General features: G+C 41.4%; 1 long non-coding RNA gene across 2 annotated transcripts in view; it reads left to right on the forward strand.

The window, feature by feature from the left end:
- Positions 1–21,358, forward strand: part of LOC113839597 (uncharacterized) — a 156,824-nt gene that overhangs the window by 126,793 nt on the left and 8,673 nt on the right. Inside the window, exon 4 of one of the 2 annotated variants that reach the window (XR_011809145.1) lies at positions 9,432–12,762. The exons of the other annotated variant lie outside the window; for it this stretch is intronic. This is a non-coding gene — a long non-coding RNA (uncharacterized lncRNA). Of the gene's footprint in view, positions 1–9,431; positions 12,763–21,358 lie in introns of those variants that run through there. 2 annotated transcript variants of the gene reach the window in all.

The raw sequence follows: 21,358 nt of genomic DNA on the forward strand, positions 1-21,358 counted from the left end.
GCTGTGTTTTATATATGTAAACGTTGTGGCTTTGTTTGGAGTGAAAGAAAATGCCATTTGGACTGTGATTCTTTTGTACAAATACCTTTCCTTTGGGTACTTAGTACAATTAGGAGGGTGTTCAAGAAGAAGCTATGCATCTAGCAAGGTTTAACCCCGGGGTTTGGTCCTGTGGAGACAGTGGTGGCATTTTTGCCACCATTTTGCCAAGTGACTAATGGTAAAACAGGTGTGAGCATTTTTCATCCAGAGGACTAAGAGCATTTAAAAGCATTCAGGAGAGCCGAGTGCCTCTCCAAATTCAAAGCTGCAACTCGGTTTCCATGATCAGGCCAATGTTGGTTTCACATCCAAAACCAACATAAAGTGGAATATCTATCTCGAAACTGGCACAATATCTGTGTCTGAGGAAGAAGTTTTCTGCTAGATTTGAGCTGAAACGCAGTCAAAGACCCCTGTTTTTGAGCACTAAAAGGGAGCTGTGCTGGATCCAGACCCCAGCAAGCTTTGCACAGAGCTGGCACGATGCTGGTGCGGATGGGGAAGGGTCAGGTGTATTTTTTCTGCGGTACAGATCTGTTCCAAGAGCACCAGCTCTGCCTGAGAGCTGAGAGGGGTGGTGGGTTCCCACTTCTGGCCAGCACATCTCCTGGCCTGTGTTTATAAAGGCACTGTGCAATGTTATCAGCAAGTTTGTTTAACGTTTCCAATGAAACACACTTGTTTTGCAAAAGCCAGGTTTTTCTTTTTCATGCATGTTTAACGAAAGAAGAGGAATGTGTTCCCAAGAAACATTCTGAATCACTTCAGCTATTTTTATTTGGCAATATTCAAAAGGGTATTACTTTGGCAGCAGTGGCAGTATTATCATTACTTCGCTTTGATATTCTTTGCTCATGATTACTGTGAATAGAACAATCCCAGGTAGAGAGGGGTTCTGCTTCTTTGCTGGGCTACTTTGCAACTCTCTAAGGTTAGAAAAAATACACTTTCTCTCCAGTATGGCTTTTCAGAACCTGAAAAAAAAAAAAAGAGAGAGAGAGAGAAAAGGTACAGAGTGGGAAAAAAATAGATTATACAAGATTTTCTGTTGCAGATGTTAAAGATGTTGTTAAAGTTATATAAAAATCAAAACACCAGAATTTAAGAATGATCAAAATTTGTAATCTAGGGAGAAAAAAAAAAAAAAAAAAAAAAAAAAAAAAAACACAAAAAAAAAAAAAAGGAGGAATTGAACTGGAACCATAAACAAGTATACAACTGACCTTAAATCTTCCTTGCTATCTGTTTCTGATGCTGTTGTTTTAGTGGGGCTTGGTTTCCTATCCTTTATGAACCTTATTAGTAGCATTTATATCTCAGTGCTATATATGCTTACATTTTTTTCCAATAACTACAGTTTGCACATTTGTGGGTACATACATCCACACAAAAACGGGAGCATGGAAAGCTCAGGAGATACTAGTGGAAGTTATTATTAAGCTAATATGTTAATGGTAATTTCTGTGCAGTAAATAGATATTTTATCCAGATAAATCAGATCTCCTCAGACAACAGCGAAGACTTTTTTTTTTTTATCCAAACATCACCAGAACCAATTTATGGCTGCTGCAGCCCACTAACAGGTGGTTTGTCTGCATGAGATCATACAGCAGCAGCCATCCAAAGGATTGCTGGTACCCCACACTAAATCAGACTGATCTGCTTTAGTAAGTCACTACGTTATTGAAGGAGCCATAGTGCGACCAGCACTCCACAGAATTGCTCATGTGCTCTTCTTCCTTCTGCACACCCACAAGGGTAAATGGGAGGGTGAAATATATGGGGGAAAAAAAAATAGATATGCTAATTTTATTCAGTGTGTGTCTTGCAAGCCTTCTCATCCACACACCACTAGGCAGCTTTGGTGGCCATTGCACCGGGGAAGGAAGGCAGGACAGGGGTGCAGCTGGTGTCTGAGTTGCATGGCTGTGCACAAATACACACCAGCAGTCCAAGCAGGCCTCCAGAGCTGGTCCTGGTGCACAGCTGGCAGGGGATAGGGGTGTTGTCCCAGTGGCTTCAGACAGGGTTTCTTTGGATGACAGGAGGAGAAAGAGTGGTAGAGAAGAAAGGCTGGTAGGAAATAATGAGGTATAAATATTTTACATATGAATACACAGCAGTCAAGTTCCCTAAGAAATGTCACAGCAAGATGTTTTCTTCTGAATATCTTTGGTAGGTGGGACTTGAATCTTCTGGGATGTTCTTTAAATAAATAAATAAATAAAATAAAAGCACGGAGTTCAGAGCACAACAAGTCTGCCAGGACAACAGTGACGGTATCAACCACAATTTTATGCTAAGATAACTCGGAAATAAGTTAAATGCATGTTCAATGGCTACACCTGGACTCAGCAATGCCTGACATTATTTTTGTGGTTTTGCATTCATATTTTCCTAGTTTTTTTCATGTCTGCTTTCTCACATTCACATGAAGAGCCCACACAACCAGGGAGAGCTGGCTGACTAATGGGTGATAGAGAGGAAACAGTGACAGTGAGTAAAGCGCTCTCAGCAGCACAAAGAGGGGAAAAAAGGGTGGGGGAAGAACGGTCTGAGCTGTGGTAATCAAAGGAATTAGTGTTAATGTCAACGGGTGGAAAGATTCAGAAAAATGTAACCATTGTGCAGTTCCTCCCCGTGGGGCAGGAAGGCAGCAGTGGGGCACATGGGTCCAGCAGAGAGTGGGATGCAGGGGCTCACCCCTAACTGCTTGTTGCATCTTCCCAGGGTCATCGTTTGCACTCCTGAACACATTTCATCTGCTGGCTCTGCTGTAACCCCACAGCTTGAAATTAAACTCGGTGTCTCAAATGGGCATAGGATGTAGTAAGGCGGCTGTTGAGCATGAAATGTCACACATTGTTAAGGCTTGTGCTCTAATTAACTTGAAGTGGCATAGACCAGGATTGTATAATTGTGTCCTTATTAACACGTGAGGCTTGACAGGAATTACTGGGCTTGGTTAATGTTAATGTTCAACAAGTTAATTTGATGTAAGTGAATCAATATCTTTCCTAATGTCACGTTAAGTTAAACATACATAAAATATCAAAAAAAAAAAAAAAAAAAAAAAAAGCTAGCTTTTCTTCTTATTGAGGCTGATGTGTCTTAGTTTTTTCTAAAAGGAAACAAAAGTAGGAATCTATTCCTATCCATAGCATTTGAGATCAGGTCATCTGAGGCTTTCTCTCTTTATTCAAACTGACTTGTCTCTGATACTTTACTACAGAGTTAGACAACAACTTAGCCTCTGAGAAACATTGTTTCCTATGTGCATATTTTGAGGTGCAAATTCTGTTGAATGATCCATTACTGTTTTATAGATCTGGTGCTCACATATCCCTTGTCATTAATCCTGGAAACAATTTCTAAGGCTGGAATTCCATTTTTAAGTGCATCTTCTTCTCAGGGCGGACCGATTAAATCCACTACCTGAGTTCCTGCTCAAAAGCCAGCGCTGCTTGCAGGTGGAGACATCAACACTGTGTACCAACGTTAGCTCAGTCTTCCCAAAAAGCACAGGGATTGCTCGGCTGAGTCCAGCTCCATCAAAGTAGTTTTACATGGTTTTAAAAACAGCCCAGTGACATGTAGAGGAAACATGCAGCAGCCAATTTGCTCTTTTTGCATAGCTGGGGGCCAGAGGTTGGAGAATAAATTCAGTCTGCAGTGGGTGAATGTGGGAAGGGATCCCTGGGAAGCAGTTTGGAGCATTTTGGTGAGATGCCTGGAGTGGACTGTCAGATCATTAAGTGTTATTAGCTGTTCTAGGGATGGAGGTAAGGCTGACTGGCCTGTAGTTTCCTGGGTCCTCCTTCTCACCCTGTTTGATGACTGGAGTGGCACTGGCTTTCTTCCAGTCCTCAGAAACCTCCTTTGATCTCCACAACCTTTCAAAGATCATGGAGAATGGCCTAACAGTAACATCCACCACCTCCCTCAGCACTCTGGGTCCATGGATTTGTGGGTGTCAGGTTTGCCTAAATGATCTCTAATCCAATCTTCCTTGACCAAGGGAAAGTCCTCCTTTCTGTAGACTTTCTCTCTCGTCTCCAGGGTCTGGGATTCCAGAGAGCTGACCTTACCAGTAAAGACTAAAGCAAAGAAGGCATTCAGTAGCTCTGCCTTCTCCACATCCTTCATCACCAGGGCACCCACCCCATTCAGCAGTGGGCCCACATTTTCCCCAGTCTTCCTTTTGTTACTGATACATTTGAAGAATCATAGAATCATAGAATCATAGAATATCCTGAGTTGGAAGGGACCCTTAAGGATCATCAAGTCCAACTCTTGACACCGCACAGGTCTACCCAAGTTCAGACCATGTGACTAAGTGCACAGTCCAATCTCTTCTTAAATTCAGTCAGGCTCGGTGCAGTGACCACTTCCCTGGGGAGCCTGTTCCAGTGTGCAACCACTCTCTCTGTGAAGAACCCCTTCCTGATGTCCAGCCTAAACTTCCCCTGCTTCAGCTTAACTCCATTCCCGCGGGTCCTGTCGCTGGTGTTAATGGAGAAAAGGTCTCCTGCCTCTCGACACCCCCTTATGAGGAAGTTGTAGACTGCGATGAGGTCTCCCCTTAGCCTCCTCTTCTCCAGGCTGAACAGGCCCAGTGCCCTCAGCCGTTCCTCGTACGTCTTCCCCTCCAGGCCTTTCACCATCTTCGTAGCCCTCCTCTGGACACTCTCCAACAGTTTCATGTCCTTTTTATACTGTGGTGCCCAGAACTGCACACAGTACTCGAGGTGAGGCCGCACCAGCGCAGAGTAGAGCGGGACAATCACCTCCCTCGACCTACTAGCGATGCCGTGCTTGATGCACCCCAGGACACGGTTGGCCCTCCTGGCTGCCAGGGCACACTGCCGGCTCATATTCAACTTGTTGTCTACCACGACCCCCAGATCCCTCTCTTCTAGGCTGCTCTCCAGCGTCTCATCGCCCAGTCTGTACGTGCAGCCAGGGTTTCCCCGTCCCAGGTGCAGGACCCGGCACTTGCTCTTATTGAACTTCATGCGGTTGGCGATCGCCCAGCTCTCCAACCTATCCAGATCCCTCTGCAAGGCCTTTCCACCCTCATTCGAGTCCACAACTCCTCCAAGTTTGGTGTCATCAGCAAACTTGCTCAAAATGCCTTCTATCAGAAGAAGGCCTTCTTAACGTCCTTGACATCCCTTGCCAGATATAATTCCAAGTAACTCTTAGCCTTCCTTGTCACCTCCCTGCATACTCTCTCAACAATGTTCCTGTATTCCTCCCAAGTGTCCTTTTTTCTACATTCTGTGTACTTCCTTCTTCTGTTTGAGTTTTTCCAGGAGCTCCTTGCTCACCCATGCAGGTCTCCTGCCCCTTTGCTTAACTCCTTCCTCACAGGGGTGCATGTATGAAGCATACAATGTTCCAATGTTGTTTTATAACTTACCCTTCTTATTTCCTGTGTTCAAGGAGGGCCCAGCCTCTGCTTAAAACCAGGGCATCATTTCATTACTCACTCACTCTCATGGTGTGATTTTACCCTAGGACTTGTGTTGTCTTGCAAAACTTTTGCTTTCTTCCTTTCCTCCTACAGAGAAAACACTTTCTCTGAATGCATAGTTCCATGCCCACTAATACCAGGCTTATCCGGTATGAACCATCATCACCCTCTTTTACCCAATTTTAGAGGGGAGAATATCATGTAGGGAGCAACACTGCCCCGGCTGGGAATAGGAAGAGATTTTTGGAAAGTCCATATTCCCTTGGAAGCAGCACATTTTTTTCTCTTTGGCATATGTATAGGGACTTAATGTACTTGTAACCTGAGCTCTGGCAATTGTCAGTGTGAAAAGCAAACAGGAACACTCCGTTCTAGTGCGTATTTTTCAAACATATTCAAAAGGCAAGTGGTACTGCAGAAAGCATATTTGCCAATGAAATACAGATCTTTCACTACAGTCATGACTGCCCTGCTGTGTACACTAGCATGCAGTCTGAAGGAATCTCCTTAGGATGGTTGAAGCCTGTTTTTCCTTTGCAAGATGAAAATATATGGAAAAGCAAGATTCACAACCAGATGAGGGATGCTTTGGAATACTCCTTCTGTCTAACAAGCACAAGATTTCCTCTGTGTACAAAGAAGTAGTTACCTCCATTCATGCTTACAGGAGTTTACAGATCAAGTTTCCTGGCTCTCCTGGATGGATGCAGGCTACATACCATGGGATTTTTTTCACCCGTTAAATATATCTTATATAAGATATATAAATATATCTTTATTTCTTGATCTGTTTCTACAGATCTTGAGAGCTTTCCAAGTGTAACTTCACATGTATTACCATAAAGTGACTTTTGTATTATTTTACAAGGAATTTTTAATTACACAAGGTGATATGGAGGTCTTCCATTTCTGATAGCCTCAATATATACAGATAGTACTGAAGAGAGTCACACAGAATACTACAAATATAACAGTGCAAGCAGACTTCAAGTGTTTTTAGACATCTAAGATTTGTGTTTGCATAAACACAGACCCCAGGTTTCAAGTGTAAAACACCACATGATGAGTCTGCCCTCACCACCTCAGTCTGTGGGGAAGAAGCACGGCAGCGGAGGCTACGTTGTTTTTTGTCTTTTACCACCTTTAGATGTCAAAATGGCAAGGTACTTCTCTTATGAAAATAGATCCATCTAGGAAATGCTTCCTGTCACTGAGTGCTTCCTGCACGATAGCTAGCCTCATCCTGGCCTGCTTTAAGGACAGATAACATCAGGGTAGGTTTTGCCTTGTCAACAGGTAAATTAGGCAATTAGACTTGGGGGTGTAAATTCAATTGGGTCCTCTGCTGTTTGTTTGTTTGTTTGTTTGTTGTTTGTTTGTCAGAAAAAGTGTTTAAAAGGAAGGGATGGCAGGGATGAGAGGCAGCTCTGAGACCACCTCTGGAAGAAAGGATGATATCCACCGCTCACTGCCCTCGCTTTGGCTGGGACTTCAGGGTGATGATTTACTTCCCTGCCTCTTTGTAATTTCCTTTACATGATATTTTACACCCACCAGGTACGTGGTCAAAAGCCTGAAGTTTAAGATGGGGGTGAGTCAAATCCAAACAACACTCAGTATTTTTCCATTCCTTTCCTGACCCTTCTTCACTGAGTGTGAGTCTCTGGGAACCAGCTGTTGGAGATTGGCTGTGTCCATTCCCTTAGCCTGGTGTAACTCAGTCTGGCATTTTGACCTTCATTTCAGGCAAGTTTTAACCAGGCAGATTATCACTGAGCTTTCCTTCCTAGGACTTCTGTTAAAGTTAGTATACACCCAGTGGTCTTAAATCTAACATTTGGCTGGAAGAAGGGGAAGGGGAAGGGAGGGGAAGGGAAGGGAAGGGATTAGTAGCAGGCTGGTATGGAATATCTACAGTTGGTAGAAAACACCTGACAGCTGAAAAAAATGTCCCACCACTACTGTGCATAATGCCTGTTATGTTCACCCCTGAACATAGTTTATGCCTTTAGGATAGAGTTTTATAGTGTACATCATGATGTAATTAAACAAAGTAAAGGGACTTTTTTGGTATACTTTCTTTTTAGAAGGGGATATTCACTGAAGTTAACCCAGAGCAATGTCCATTGGACTGCCCAACATATACATGTGCTGTGTAAGATAGATAGCGTCATTTTCAGCTTTTTGCAAACCTGACTTTTTATATTTGATGGTAAAATATTGTTAGAATGCATTATCAGAGGTTACATTACAACAAGACTGCCTGGAAAGCAATGCAACAGTGAGCAGCCTGAGGCGGCACGGACCTATCACTCCCAAGAGCATCTCTGAAGCTGATGTTTCACATCTCTGGCACAGAGCTGCAGTCTTTAATGACCTGAGCGTGATAATAACCGTCATAATAATGCTATTTCCACAGAGCTGTAATAACAATTTTGCAGCTAATCCTTGTTTGCGTTTCCCTTTGTGGCACTGGCTGGTGGGGTGCGCAGCCGGGGGGCTGGGTGTGACGGCGGGGTCTTTCCGGCATGCACCATTATTTCCAGATCAGCAGTTTTCTTTTGACCTGTGCTAAACTCTGCCCTATTCAGAGGAATAATGCCCGCAGGGGAGATACCTCCAGTACAGCTTTTAGTCCCTTTGTGATGTCTCTCCCAGATCTTTTTTTTTTTTTTTTTAAACAAAAACTTTGGTATAGAAATGAAGCTGAAAGATTTGCGTGACAGGGTTGATTAAGTCCCAGCTGTGCCATACAAGTCTCGGTCCTGAAAAGTCAGAATGTTTTCCAAGGTGGGCAGCACAAGGTCTGTTCAAGGGACAAGTTTCATGTTAAAGAGAGAAGTAGCATCACCCTTCTTCCTGTGGGCTAAAAAGCCACTAGGAGTCATACTTCCTCACAGCACAGGAGTATTTAATGGGAAGGGGACTGTGCTTGTCAGCAGCACCCTTCTCCACATGGAGGCCCTAAAAGTTCAATGCAAAGCACAGATATGGTGCTATCTGCAATAGCTTTCATGACACTTGAATTCAGAAAAATCTTGAAAAGGAGGATGTAGTATTGAATTGCGGAGCAACAATCAGCACTTGAAGCAGTTATTGAAGTACCACAATTTTGGACCACCCTTAGAGTTCATTGAGGCCTGGGTAGATCAATGTGCACATCCCACCAGCTGCTATGTCAGAGGATGCATCAGGAGGCTTTTGGAGGTGCTACCTGGCAGCAGGCTCAGCAACACCACTTGCCATGTGGCTTTGCTGCATTCATCCCAAATAGAAGTAGAAAGGATCTGAATGTTATAAATATCGTTTTCTTTGTGGTGGTCTAAGATTATTTAGGGTGGTCTAGGAAGTCTGTTGAAAACCTTTAATCGTCTTGTGAGGGCAAGTCACTGAAGCTTCTGCCTTGTTAGCTCCCCCAGAAATATGGGGCTGGCCTTCTAGAGATACTACTGGGGAACACTTTTTTTTCCTCCTTCTTTCTTTCTTTATTTGTTTTGAAAAAGAAAAATAATACAATTTTTGTCCAAAAGAGAAATTTGTTTCAGAGGCAATACTGTATTCTTCTCGCCCACCTCTAAGCACAAAACCAGTCGAGAGACACCTCAGAAACTCAGATGGCACCAGCAAGTCTCTCATCAGACTTTGTGGGAGTTCTGGGGTGGCCATCTCAGGTCCTTGTGCTCCTCAGGGAGCCCTGCAATAGCCATAGCATGGGGAAGCCCATGCCACCCCTTAGGAGAGCCAGTCCAGCCAAAAAATCCTCTCCAAAGACCATAAAGATCTCAGACTGCTCCCAAGGGTTAACATTGCAAGTCAACATTTTTGTTTTGTCAACACTTTCAGCCACGATATTTTAATGACAAATTGACACTGGTTTTATATATAAGAGGTCATATCAATTTTTTCTTTTCAGTTATTTTGTTTCCAAAGGTACGGAAAGAAACCTTTAAGCTGCATCTATTAAGGCATTCCTCCACAGAGAGAAGATCATATTGCAAACAAGTCCATGAAAAAATAAATAGTATTTATTTAGTTCTTTGCCATTAAGACTCTGTGTGTTCCCAGTTGTTGCAGACTACTACTGCTGTGCCCCTTCCAGCAGCTTCACAGTTGTGAGTTTGCCACACAGTTCTCAAGATGATGACTGTGTGAGAGTCATTCATGAACTCTAAACCCAGAACATCACTGGCACTGCTCTCCAGCACTGGATGGGCTAGCAATTTATTATATCAACACAATGAATAAACCAGGATGTTTCCCCAGCACAAACAGAACACTTTTTTCCAAGAAACACACATTACCAAACTTCAAGTTGAAGTGAAATCATCGCATTTGTTGGATTATCTTGTGAACAGAATAATCAGAGACTCCAGAAGACTGGGTTATATTATTGACTTTGCTGATGAGTCATTCTGTAACCTGAGGCAAGTTACTTACCACCTCTCTGCCTGCAACTCCTCATATAAACTGAAGAAAAATCAAAGAAAATCAATATCCTTCCCCACCCTTTGCTTTTGCTAAATGCTTTAAAATATTCAGGTGAAAGGCATTAGGCAAGTGAAAACCGTCGTGCACTGGAAAATATTTCCATTGTTGCTAGTTTACGGCAAGCCGCGAGAGGAAAGCAACAATTTGACACCATCACTTTGAAGATGGGGAAAGAAGCAATGCTACTTGAACTAAAAAGGGATTTGTTTTATTTTGTTAATTGCAGTCCTTTTGAAAAATGATACTTATCCTGCCAGTGAAGTGCTAATTAATGTTAGGATGTGGTACACCATATAATAAAGGCTGCTGTTGAGGAATGTGAATGAAGAAGAAATTGTTCCTGAGGTGTTGATGGGTAAACAAGATTGGTGTAGAGGTGGGCCGCAGGTAAGCTTGACTTTGCATTTTTGCAAGCTGCTGCCTTTCTACTTACATTCATTTTTAGATATTTTTCCATGACAGAAAACCGAGGAAGAGAAAAATCCTTCACTTTTGGTCACCACTAACATTCTTGCTCTGGTCCTTGGATTTTTAGATGCAGACAACTTTAGGATAGGATCTCAGAGCAGTAACATAAGAAATTGTTATGTAATGAACCATCATCATTTTAAAAATGTAATTAAGATTCTGTTTCCCACAATGCAATTTTTATTTGGCAGTTTGTGTATTTGTCTGATTTTATATGCTACTGTGTAATTTTGGCCCCATATTAATGAAAACCTTCATACTCACTTGATAATTATTTGCATTTGTGTTTAATTTCTTCATTTTTTTTTTCTCAGTCTTTTTTGTTGTTCAGACAGAAACACACCATATAATTCAGGGAGCAATTTTGGGTTTCTCTCTGCTCCCCAGCTACTTAGGGAAATTTTGTCTGTCACAGAGGTTTATGTCTTTGTATTAAAGACTTTCCCATGTAGAAACATGGAGGAGATTTTGCTGCTGTAACAGCGTGTGGCAATTTGTGGCAATACCCCCCATGTTTATCTTCTGCAGCCATCCTTGACTTCTCCACTGCTGGTAGTGGGAACCCCCCAGAAACATGAAATTGAATCACAAAAACTATACTATAATTGATTGTAGTAACTTGTAAAAGTCTGAGGAATAAAAATAAATAATAAAAATAATAATAATAAAAAAAAAGGTTTACTGCTTATGGATTTTATTGGCTGCATTAGCTAAGAAAAACACACAGCTTTTTCTTACCCACCTCCCTGTGTGAGTGACACAGGAGCGGTGATCCTGCCACTGGCGGATGCTCTGCTTGGAGCCAGTATCTCTTCAGTCTGAATACTGGGTGAAACTAAGGTATGTTACATGGCAAGAAGGAAAGCTTCATGTGCCTTTATTTATCTATCTATTTATTTATTTATTTTCCCAGCCATACTACCAAATGCTTTTGGCTTGGATAGCTGGAGACCTGTTTTGGTCCTTCACTGGATGGCTTCCCTTGCCCACTCTTCTTCCTGGTTGTCTTCAGCTGTGCACAGAAGGTATCTCAGGATCAACTTCAGATGTATGCCAGTTCTGGCACATCTAACCAAACATAAAGCATGCTAGTGATGTACTTAAGCTATCAGACTGAAATACTAATCGTCTCAGGCTTAGATTTCATATGGCCATCTAAACATCTGTATGAAGTATAACCCGCAGAGACAGACTTCAAAGGGTGGAAAGGCAAATGACTTCGTTGCATGCCTCGTTTCACCCAGAGAAGTTCAGCCATAATCTCCTGGGAAATTCAGTAAGCTAGGTAAGATTTTACAGACGCCCCCACACTTTTTTTGTTTTGTTTTGTTTTGTTCTGTTTTTGTTTTTTGTTCTCATATGGGAGGTTAAGCACAACGAACATATCCTTCTAGACAGAACAGTTTGCAGGTAGTGTTAGTGTAGGATCGTGCTTTTCAACAGGTGTTTTTCATTGAGATATTGTAAAGAAAATCTTCCAGCTGTGAGGATGTTGACATCACAAGCTACCCAAGTGGTACTGAGTTTAATGCCATGGCAGAAGCTGCCATTCCTGAGGGCTGAGGGTGAGGGCTGACTCTTACAGGCTGCATTGAAAAACAAGCACGTGAATGTTTCTGCAAATCTGGGCTCAACTATTTCACGAATCTTTCCCAGTGGATGGGGCTCAGGCTCACCAACCACAATAAGTTGTGTTCACTTCTAAGGAAGGAAGGCAAATATGAGTAAGAGCAGTGGGGGAGGAGTATCTTTTATGCTGGAAGAAAAATAGGAAGAAGATATATTGAAATAGCTGGGAGTGCTTACACGCATTACTCAAAGCCAGAGGAAGGAGCTCAGGGTCAAAGGAAGGACAGTGAGTCCAGTTGAGGGTGTGTAGAGACAACTTTTGGTTGTCAGCTTGCCAATGTTAGTGTCACCCTGCTATCTGGAATCTTCCTTCATTTCATTAATGAATTGTCCAGCAGCACACAGCTGGGTTAGCATATTGGAGAGCCTGCTCTGAGTGCACAGTTCAGTACCTCAGCAAACAGCAATGCTCTTGCAGCTGCGGTCACTTGGAAAGGAAGAACAGTTTCCATGCAGTTCCTTTACAGTCACCTGCCATTATGGTGAGACCACATGTCCCAGCAAGGGACATCATGCTGACAACATGGAGCTGGAGCTTATGTGTCTGAGGCCCTCTGGGGCTCTCTGAATAGAGTACATGGTGGCCACCACAGGTTTTTCCAGCACAGTGGAGATAGTTTTCCCGTGAGCGTGATATGCCAGCAGATGCAGAAAAAGGGAAGGTTCTGACTAAACTTCTTCCAAAAAGATCATTTCACCTGGAAAATGCAGTTTCGATAAATGCAATCATAGTGTGATCAAAATTCCATCCATGCTGAAACTATGTTTGAAAGAAAGAAAAGGAGTAATATTTTGAAATACAGAGGTGTCATATAGTGGATTGCATCTTCTAGAGGTTGTTTTATCTTTACTAGAAATATTTTGGAGTTCTTGTGCTATGACATTTTTAATTCCCTTATCCCTTAAAGGAATAATAACTTTAGAATACCTAATAATAATAATAGTTTGATAACAATGCTATTGACCAATTTCTCCCTAGCCCTATATAATTTCTCTATAACCCTTCTGGCTTCAAGATCCATAGATTAATAATTTTTGTAACTGCACCATTTATAAGGTGCAGAGAGATTCTTTTTGGCAGTCCCAGTGTTGCATTATATTTCATGTGGAAAAGTAGAACTTTTCCAGATACGCAATCACAGATTTTTGTGATTTTTAAGATTGACCTTGATATAGCCAGAGCAAAATTATACTGACCATAAACAATTGTGAAATCATTTGATCAGTATTAAACAGAGTATGGAAATACTCATTTTTCAGTCTCCAAAGGATTATTAGCTATTTTAGAAAATGTAAATGTCTGAACAAAACTCTCGAAAAACAGTGCTTGTGCAAGAGCTCGTTTTGTTTCCAAAGTATCTCTTCACTTCCCACACACATTCAGCCCACCTCTGGGTAGATATTTAAGGCAGAGAGCTTCAGGCTGTTTGTACAATGAAGCTGGTGAGAGGCAATCTTTCATCCAGTCACAAAATTGTGCCCTTAGAATACAACCTATGAAAACAGCTAATATGATAATTAAATTATTTGAAAAGATACCTCATAAAATGAATCGTTCCACATCAGCTCAGTAATAAAAGTAATCTTACTTTCAGAAAGTGCATTTTATCTTGAAGAGTTCCAGAGCTCCACAGCTGCCAGCACTTTGCACGTGTCCAGCCATACATCACTGCCGGTGAAAGGCTCTCCTTCCCACAGGGAGGACGGCCAGTGTTCATCATGGCATGCACTGTAACCCGCCAATGATGGGGGAACTGAAAGCCAGTTTTGGCATAGGGAGAGGAACGCATGCCTGTTATCAGTGCTGTTTCTCAGAAAGGGTGTGCTAGTGCAATCAGAGCCACTGCAGAGGCCTTGTGCGTACCTCCTGTTGGCTCATAGAGCCACAGAATGGCTTGGGTTGGCAGGGACCTCAAAGACCACCTAATTCCACCCCCCCTGCCAAGGGCAGGGACACCTCCCACCAGACCAGGCTGCTCAAAGCCCCATCCAGCCTGTCCTTGAACACCTTCAGGGATGGGACATCCACAGCTTCCCTGGACAACCTGTGCCAGTGCCTCAACACCCTCTGGTCACCAGCAATTTACCCTCACCAACATTTTACCCTTGTAGTAAAATGCCGTGTAACCAGCATTAGAAGCTCTGTACTTACACAAAGACGATTTGAGCATTGATTTGTATACAGCATGTTGGACTTCATGACTGCAGCCTGGATATGAGGATTTCTCCCAGTCTGATGGGGGTTACAAAAACCTGCAACCTGATCAACCTGATACCTAATCTAGAAGAAAACAAAAGAAATCTGAAGAAATGCTTTAGCTCAATACTTTTTTTTTATTTTTTTTCCCTCTTTTTACACTAAGAAGTGGGGAGGTTGCCTACCTCTTTGTTAGATCAGAGTCTCAGAGTCCCAACGACCACACCCTGGGACAACACCATGACACAGTGCCACCATATTTTTCCACTTCTGATTCTCCTTCTTTGAAAATATACTTTCAAAGCCTTATTGGTTGGAAGAAAGTAGCACCTATCCAAACTCCTCATCCAGAGAGTAGATAGTGTCTGTTCAGACACAACAGTGTGTTCATCATGCCTTTGATGAGCCTTGGCTTGTCACAGGTCTAATTTTATCAAGAACTATGTTAGTGATTTATAGCGATGCTTCAGATTGCCCTTTAGTGTGGAGTTTTTTATTGGTAGCCAGGATCTTCTCCTATTGCTACATACAACTTTCACAAGTGCAGTGAAAGGAAAAGGAGAAATAAAGTTCAGCATTTCCCTGCTTTTCCAGCTTTGTCCATTCTATTTTCTGATTCTCTTCACCTCACCAGTTTTGTAACATGATCAAAGCACTTGTATGAGGACTTTACAATCTTGCTGTAGACTGAAGTTCGGGGTACCATGTTCATTCCTACAGAAGAACAACTTAAAGTTGATGAGCTTGGATGTATCTGAGTCTTAGATAATTGCATTTTCACACTTCTCAGAACCAGCTCTAGAGAAAGATACTGCACTATTTCTGCTCCTTCAGGCTAATATTTTTCTTGATTGCCCTCACACCAAATATGCACACAAAGCCACATTTCCACTGGTGTTTTCTTTAAATTAGCCTTGAGGAGAACAAATAATTTCTGCTTGTTTCACCCACATACTGTGGGTAAAGATGAGCACAGAAGTGTAACAGAGAGTCTACTTATTATTCTGTTGTAACTGTATCTCAGAGGTAGACAATTGCCCTAGGCTTAGATTTTCTAAAAATTTATGTGTATCAGAAGGGATCTTGTACAGGCAAAAAGCAGCAAGTTGATTTTTCCAAGAGCAGCTTGCCATTTTAAGCAGTTGTTGGCTTAATAAGTGAAATAGCTTAGGGCTATATGCATGCCATAATGATTGCATTTTGTAAGAGAAGACTGTGCCTATGGGCCTCAAAGTTTCAGAGCCAAGACTAGTCATATTTGTGGTCTTTAACTTGCAACCCCAAGCTATTCTCACCACCATAGATAAGGGGTAGCTGATCATAGAATAACACTGATTTTAAAGTAACTAACCACAGCAAAATTAAAATGACCTAGTCAAGTAATACAAAGAGTATATGATTGACAAGATAGCTGTTCTTTGAAATGTACTGCAGGCAGTAAATAACACCTATGCCCATAAGCTATTTTCTATCTTAAAGCCAAGAATAATGATCTGGCATCTGTCCTTCCTGAGTGAGCTTCATTTCTGAAATCTACAACTGCCTCCCAAATGCCTCTGGAAATGATAGTGATGGTGTGCTCATGGATTGTAATTATATCACAGGACTCTCTTCTTTTTTTCAGTAGCAATTCTCTCTAATGTAAACAGCTGCACAGTGCTGCAATGGGAGGTTTCATCTCATATGCTTGCACTGAAGCAGATTTAACTTGTATTTCCTTGGGATGGGCAGTGAGACAAGGAAATGCAATAGCAGCAGGTCCAATTTCTAGTTTATCTTTGTCCCCATCATAATTCAAGGGGCAGCTAAGGTTTCGTTGAACTACAGTCTAGATAACTTTTCCTAATGCCACAGAGTTCAAACAGCTGCCAAGCTTTTCTGTGCAATCTCTTTCTCACAAAAAAAAAAAAAAAAAAAAAAAAAAAAAAAGACTGTATACAGCTCCGGTGCATACAATTGGATTGCATGCACACAAGGTATGTATTCTGTGCAATGCAATACAGGCTGTGGTCTGTGTGTATCATGGCATGAAACACAGGGGGCTTGCATCTTGCCTCAGGTCTTCTACATGTTTTTTATTCAGAAGGGCTCTTCTTCCTCATATTGTCTTACCAGGACCAGGGAATGGCTGCAGAAAATAAAAGTTGGAGACTATTCTGCTGCTTATTTCTGCTGAAATAGCTTCAATGCATTGCTTGTCACTATAATGTTTGCGTCCAGTGTCCTCTTGTGTTTCATGGTGCAAATACAGTCACAGAGGGGAGTGAACTCTTCCTACCCAGACAACTGATGCACAGCGGCCAAGAGCACATTTCTCCATATCACCAGCTGGGTCTGCGGCCATGGCAGGATCTGCCTTTGGCACTTTGGCAGCCCTTCCCAGCACCTGAACTGCAAGACCATTCTCCTCTTATGGAAGCAATAGGAATCCGGAAATGCTAGTAAAACATAAGATTTTTAGCTTTTTTTTTTTTTTTTTCCTTTCTTTCTTCGCTAGTATATGTTGGAATGCAACCTGATGAACAGAAAGATCTTGGAACATGTCAGATGACTTTGTAGAAAGCAAAATGCTCCCTCTTTCAGGACTGGTATGTTTTCTGATGTTGTCATGGATCTTTTTCCTTTTTTTTTTTTTTTTTTTTTTAAGGAAAAAAGGAGAATTGTAACTTCCTTTACACCAGTACATTAGCATAATACGTTCCTGCCTTCAGGTAGTGTATGTCATTGTTATGAGTACATTTTGACATCTCTCACACTTCCAGAACTCCAAAGGTCCATGACAGAGCTGAATGAAAATTTTTTTTTTTTTTTTTTTTTTTGACTTGGCAAGAGCAGTAAGAACACATAAAACCTGCCAGCTGTCAAGGATGTAAATGGTGATTTTGTTTCACTTTTTTAATGAATTAAAGCAGGATTGAAATCTGTCCAAAGACAGCATGTTTGGCCTTGCAAGGAAAGAAAAAATTGAAAGGGAGGGATTTTTTTCCTCTCTTTTGGCACTTATGCTCAATACAGTGTTTATTCTTGGTAGCACAGTATAGGCCAGAGCTTCTCTACTGAAAGAGCTGTGGTCATCAGGCTCAGACACCTTACCTGGGACTGGTTTTTGAGAGAGGGAAGACTAGGAGGATCAAAAACAAAATAAAATAAAATAAAATCTACGCCTTATTTCAAGATGGGCACCTGAAAAATGCAGAACCCATCACTGTTTTGGAGAAGGGTCATAGCAACTAGCTGGTAGAAATGATTTCATATGTTAATTACACTGTCATTGACTATCATTGAAGCAAAAATAAAATTGGAGGGCATATACCTTTCTTCTTAAAAAAATGTTTTTTTTGTCCTACTGATGGTGCTTTTTTGAGGTTTGGTGGGGGGAGGATCTCTCATCTGTAAGGATGGCATTCTTTAGCTTTGAGTGGGGTTGTTCTCTCTGATTTTCTGGTCTCAAAGTCTAGAAATGATATGGGTTATAGCTTCTAGGAGATGTCCTGAGTGTTCACACATTCTGTGTGATGTCTCTGTGGAAAAAAAAAAAAAAAAAGGCGTCTGTTCTGAGTTCGTCTACATTGCACATCCTTAACCTACATTTCCTGCTATTGAAAAGTTAACTCCAAAGCTTGGTTGGGATAGAGTGGTTGTTCTGTAAATTGCCTGCAATTTAACTCCCATTTTCTTTCCTAGCTTCTTAAATTTTGCAATTGAAATGCCTTTGGCCATTATCCATGATTCGAGGTGATTGCTCTGCTTGTGACTGAGACATTATGTTCTTATATGCCTTCTTATTTGGCCACTCAAATTGCACATGCAAATGCACAGCTTGTCTTGTACTGAAATCTTACTCTATATCACATGTTCACACAAACACAGTGCACACCTTTCTATACATGAGTATACTCCTCTTTGGCGGTGAAAGCATGGTAAAATATTTGCCAGGTGCTTTGCTTTCCACACCATGATTTCCGTGAAGGATTTTCAGATGATGTCCCATTCAAGGACTAGCTGGTTTCAGATCATAGTTCCAAGGCTCTTATATGGTTATTGGTTGTTTCAATACTTTAAAAACTGAACTTCACTTGTATGAACACACGCAGGGAGAAATGAAGCTGGTTCCTTTGGAAAATGTAGCACTTCACATCAGAATAATTCTGTATTGACTGATGATCCTGTACCAAAGGTCATCCTGGAGGCACAGTTAAGATTTGGAATTGGTTCAAGCCCAGCGCAAGCACATTTTGAATAATTTGGGCTGAGCTGATCTTCTGTGCAGTGCAGAAGAGGTTCCTGTGTGCCTGGCAAGTGGTGCATGGAGTAGACGAGCTCTTGCAAAGATTTACAAACAGGCTTCATTTTATGACTTGTGAACAAACCTATTAATTCAAAGTGACATCTCAGGGAAGTCATGCCCAACCTGTACTTCAGCCAGATGGTTTAGACAAAATAAAAGTGAATAAATTTTTTTCAGACAAAACAAAAAGGAATTGTAACTTCTTCCCAGAAGTCAAGATGAACCTGAATTTCTGAAGAAATTTGTAACTCCCTTTTCCTCCCCTCACCTCTCAGCCTCCTAAAACCTTGGCACCTACTCACTTTAGCTGAAACAGAAAGGCTCTTCTCAGATTTCCAGCCAGTCTTCAAGTAGGAAGTAGAGAAAATCTTGCAGGAAAGCCTAATCTTATGAGCTTTCCAGGCAGACTTTCTGAATAAAGAGTCTTACACATCCCAGTTATTTACTAAGTCTTCTGAGAACCTTCCATCCCCAGCTTTAATATAAGTCTTGAGACAAAACATGCAATTACAGGATGAAAGGCTGCTAAATCCTACAACCACTTTGGTAAACTTTGTAGGATTGTAGGTGATCAGAAATTTATTGAAAGTCAGAACCCTCCTCACTTTTGTTGGAACAAAGATCTTCATTAACAGCAGCATGCCCACTAATTGTAGCACTTACATGAAAGAACAGAGAAGGGTAGTCCCACACAAAGCAATGCGGCAGCTCAGTAGTCAGATATACGTGGAGGTATTGTCCTCACTTGGAGGCAGTTGTGCACTTTGAGTGAAGAGCCAGAGCACTTTCAGTGGGCTCCAGATCAAGTGCTCGGAAGTATCACTTACCTCTGGCTCTGAAATGGGCAGGACCTACTCACAAAATGAGTCCAGTACTTCCTCCCACATGACAATGCAAGCAAGGGAGATGAGAAGAATGAAATCCTTGCCCTCTATTTTCAGGCCAAGGTCTTCTATCACTCACTTGGGCCTGGAGGAGCTTCCCCACCCTGAAAGACTTCCCCAGGCTGGGGAAAGGCATGGCTGCCTCCATCCATGCTCCCACCCCCCCTGCAAAGGTGTGCTGAGTGCAAGCTGTGGAGCCATAAAATACAGACCCCATCAAAAAGAGGTGAGACAAAAGGCCTAAAGTTTTGCTGATCAGTGGTGCCCCAGGGCTGAGACCACCCTTCACCCTCCATCACCCCCCGACACAGCATATTTCGTGCCACCAACACACTAACCTGGGGTGAATGTGGTGCAGGGAGTAAGTCAACAGTGATTATTTACTCTGCTGCTAAAGTGGTAATTTGCACTATATTATGAAAGTTTTAGGTTTCCTTATGTATTGGAGGCAAAAAGCCCTTTATGACGCTTGGGTTGTCATTGTCAATGGAAACAAGGTGCATGGTGTTTAGCCTTGATATCTTTCATGGAGCCGTGGCACTTAACCATGCTTAATCCTTCCTAATGAACACTTTGCTGATGCAAATCAGGCTCTAGACCTCTATTTAAAGCAAAATACTGAAAAAATTGTCAAGAAGCAGTGACTCTGTATGATAGACTTGGCTGAAATAAAGAGGTCCCATAAAGGTGAGTGAAAAATAACTGCCAGTTAAAAATATACCTCTGACAAGCTCAAGGAGATGTTTCTGAGGCAAATGCTTCCGATTTTTCATTTTTTTCATTAAGAGAAGAAGAATAATCTGATCCTACTCTTTTCTCCAAAAATAGTTCAAAACAGAGGAATACTAGCACTATTTCCAAACAGGGCTTTCCTGTACTTCAGACTTTCTTTTTTTGTAAAGGCAGGAAAGAACACAAAGTAACACTGACTGTTTTGCCAGTTGGAAAACATTTAGAAAGTGTGAGAATGAGGTGGAAAAAAAAAAAAAATCACATCCTTAAACTTTGTCACTATTTTTCAGAAGGACATTTCTTTTTTTCACACGTTCTTGGTTTTTTGAATGGTTCCATAGGAAAGCCATTGTCTCCCAGGGAAGAGCCTCATCTGAGAACTGTAAGGGTTTTCTAGCACTCTGACCATGTGGCTTAGTATGATTTCTACACAGTGGTCAATAAGCAAGGCATTTATCAGGCTGGATATCTGCACCTAAAGGCAAGATGATAAAAGAAATGGTGCAAGGTAGAGCCTTTTGACCATAGTAATTTTCCATTTTTGCTGTGAGTAAACTTTAAAAATTAAAGTACACACTCACATACAAGTATTACACAAACATTTATTTCTTAGAAATGCTCACTTAGCTCACTTGTTTACAAAACAACAACATTTCAAATGTTTTCAAGAGCAGGATAATGAGCACAATATACAACAAAAGCAAATTTACGCTTATTCATCAACTTTTGAGTCTCAATTTTCAATTTCTAATAATTCTCATTTTACTGCATTTAATACCTTGATAAGTTTGTTTTTATTACTCTATTTATTATTAAATACAATTTGATTATTGTATTTTATTATTTTATATATTTTATTATGTGACATTATTAAGATCTCACATTGCATAAAAGAATTGACTTTCTTAACTGGTGGACCTCTCCACAATCATCCAGCTTTGCTTGATCCTTCCCACTCTCACTGGAAATTATTCTACTTAAATAGAGTTTGGGGTAGTCTGGACAGTTGAGTGATTTAAATGCATTTTGCATATCCTTTTGCTCAAACCACTGTTTGCAAATCATTGCACAAGGTACTGTGCTTTTCCCTTACTCCACCAGAGGCTATTGCTTAAAAGATCCAGTTCCTGTAAAAACAATCATAGGTCAAAAAC

Source organism: Anas platyrhynchos, chromosome 4, assembly GCF_047663525.1.
Source record: "Anas platyrhynchos isolate ZD024472 breed Pekin duck chromosome 4, IASCAAS_PekinDuck_T2T, whole genome shotgun sequence".
Taxonomy (NCBI): domain Eukaryota; kingdom Metazoa; phylum Chordata; class Aves; order Anseriformes; family Anatidae; genus Anas; species Anas platyrhynchos.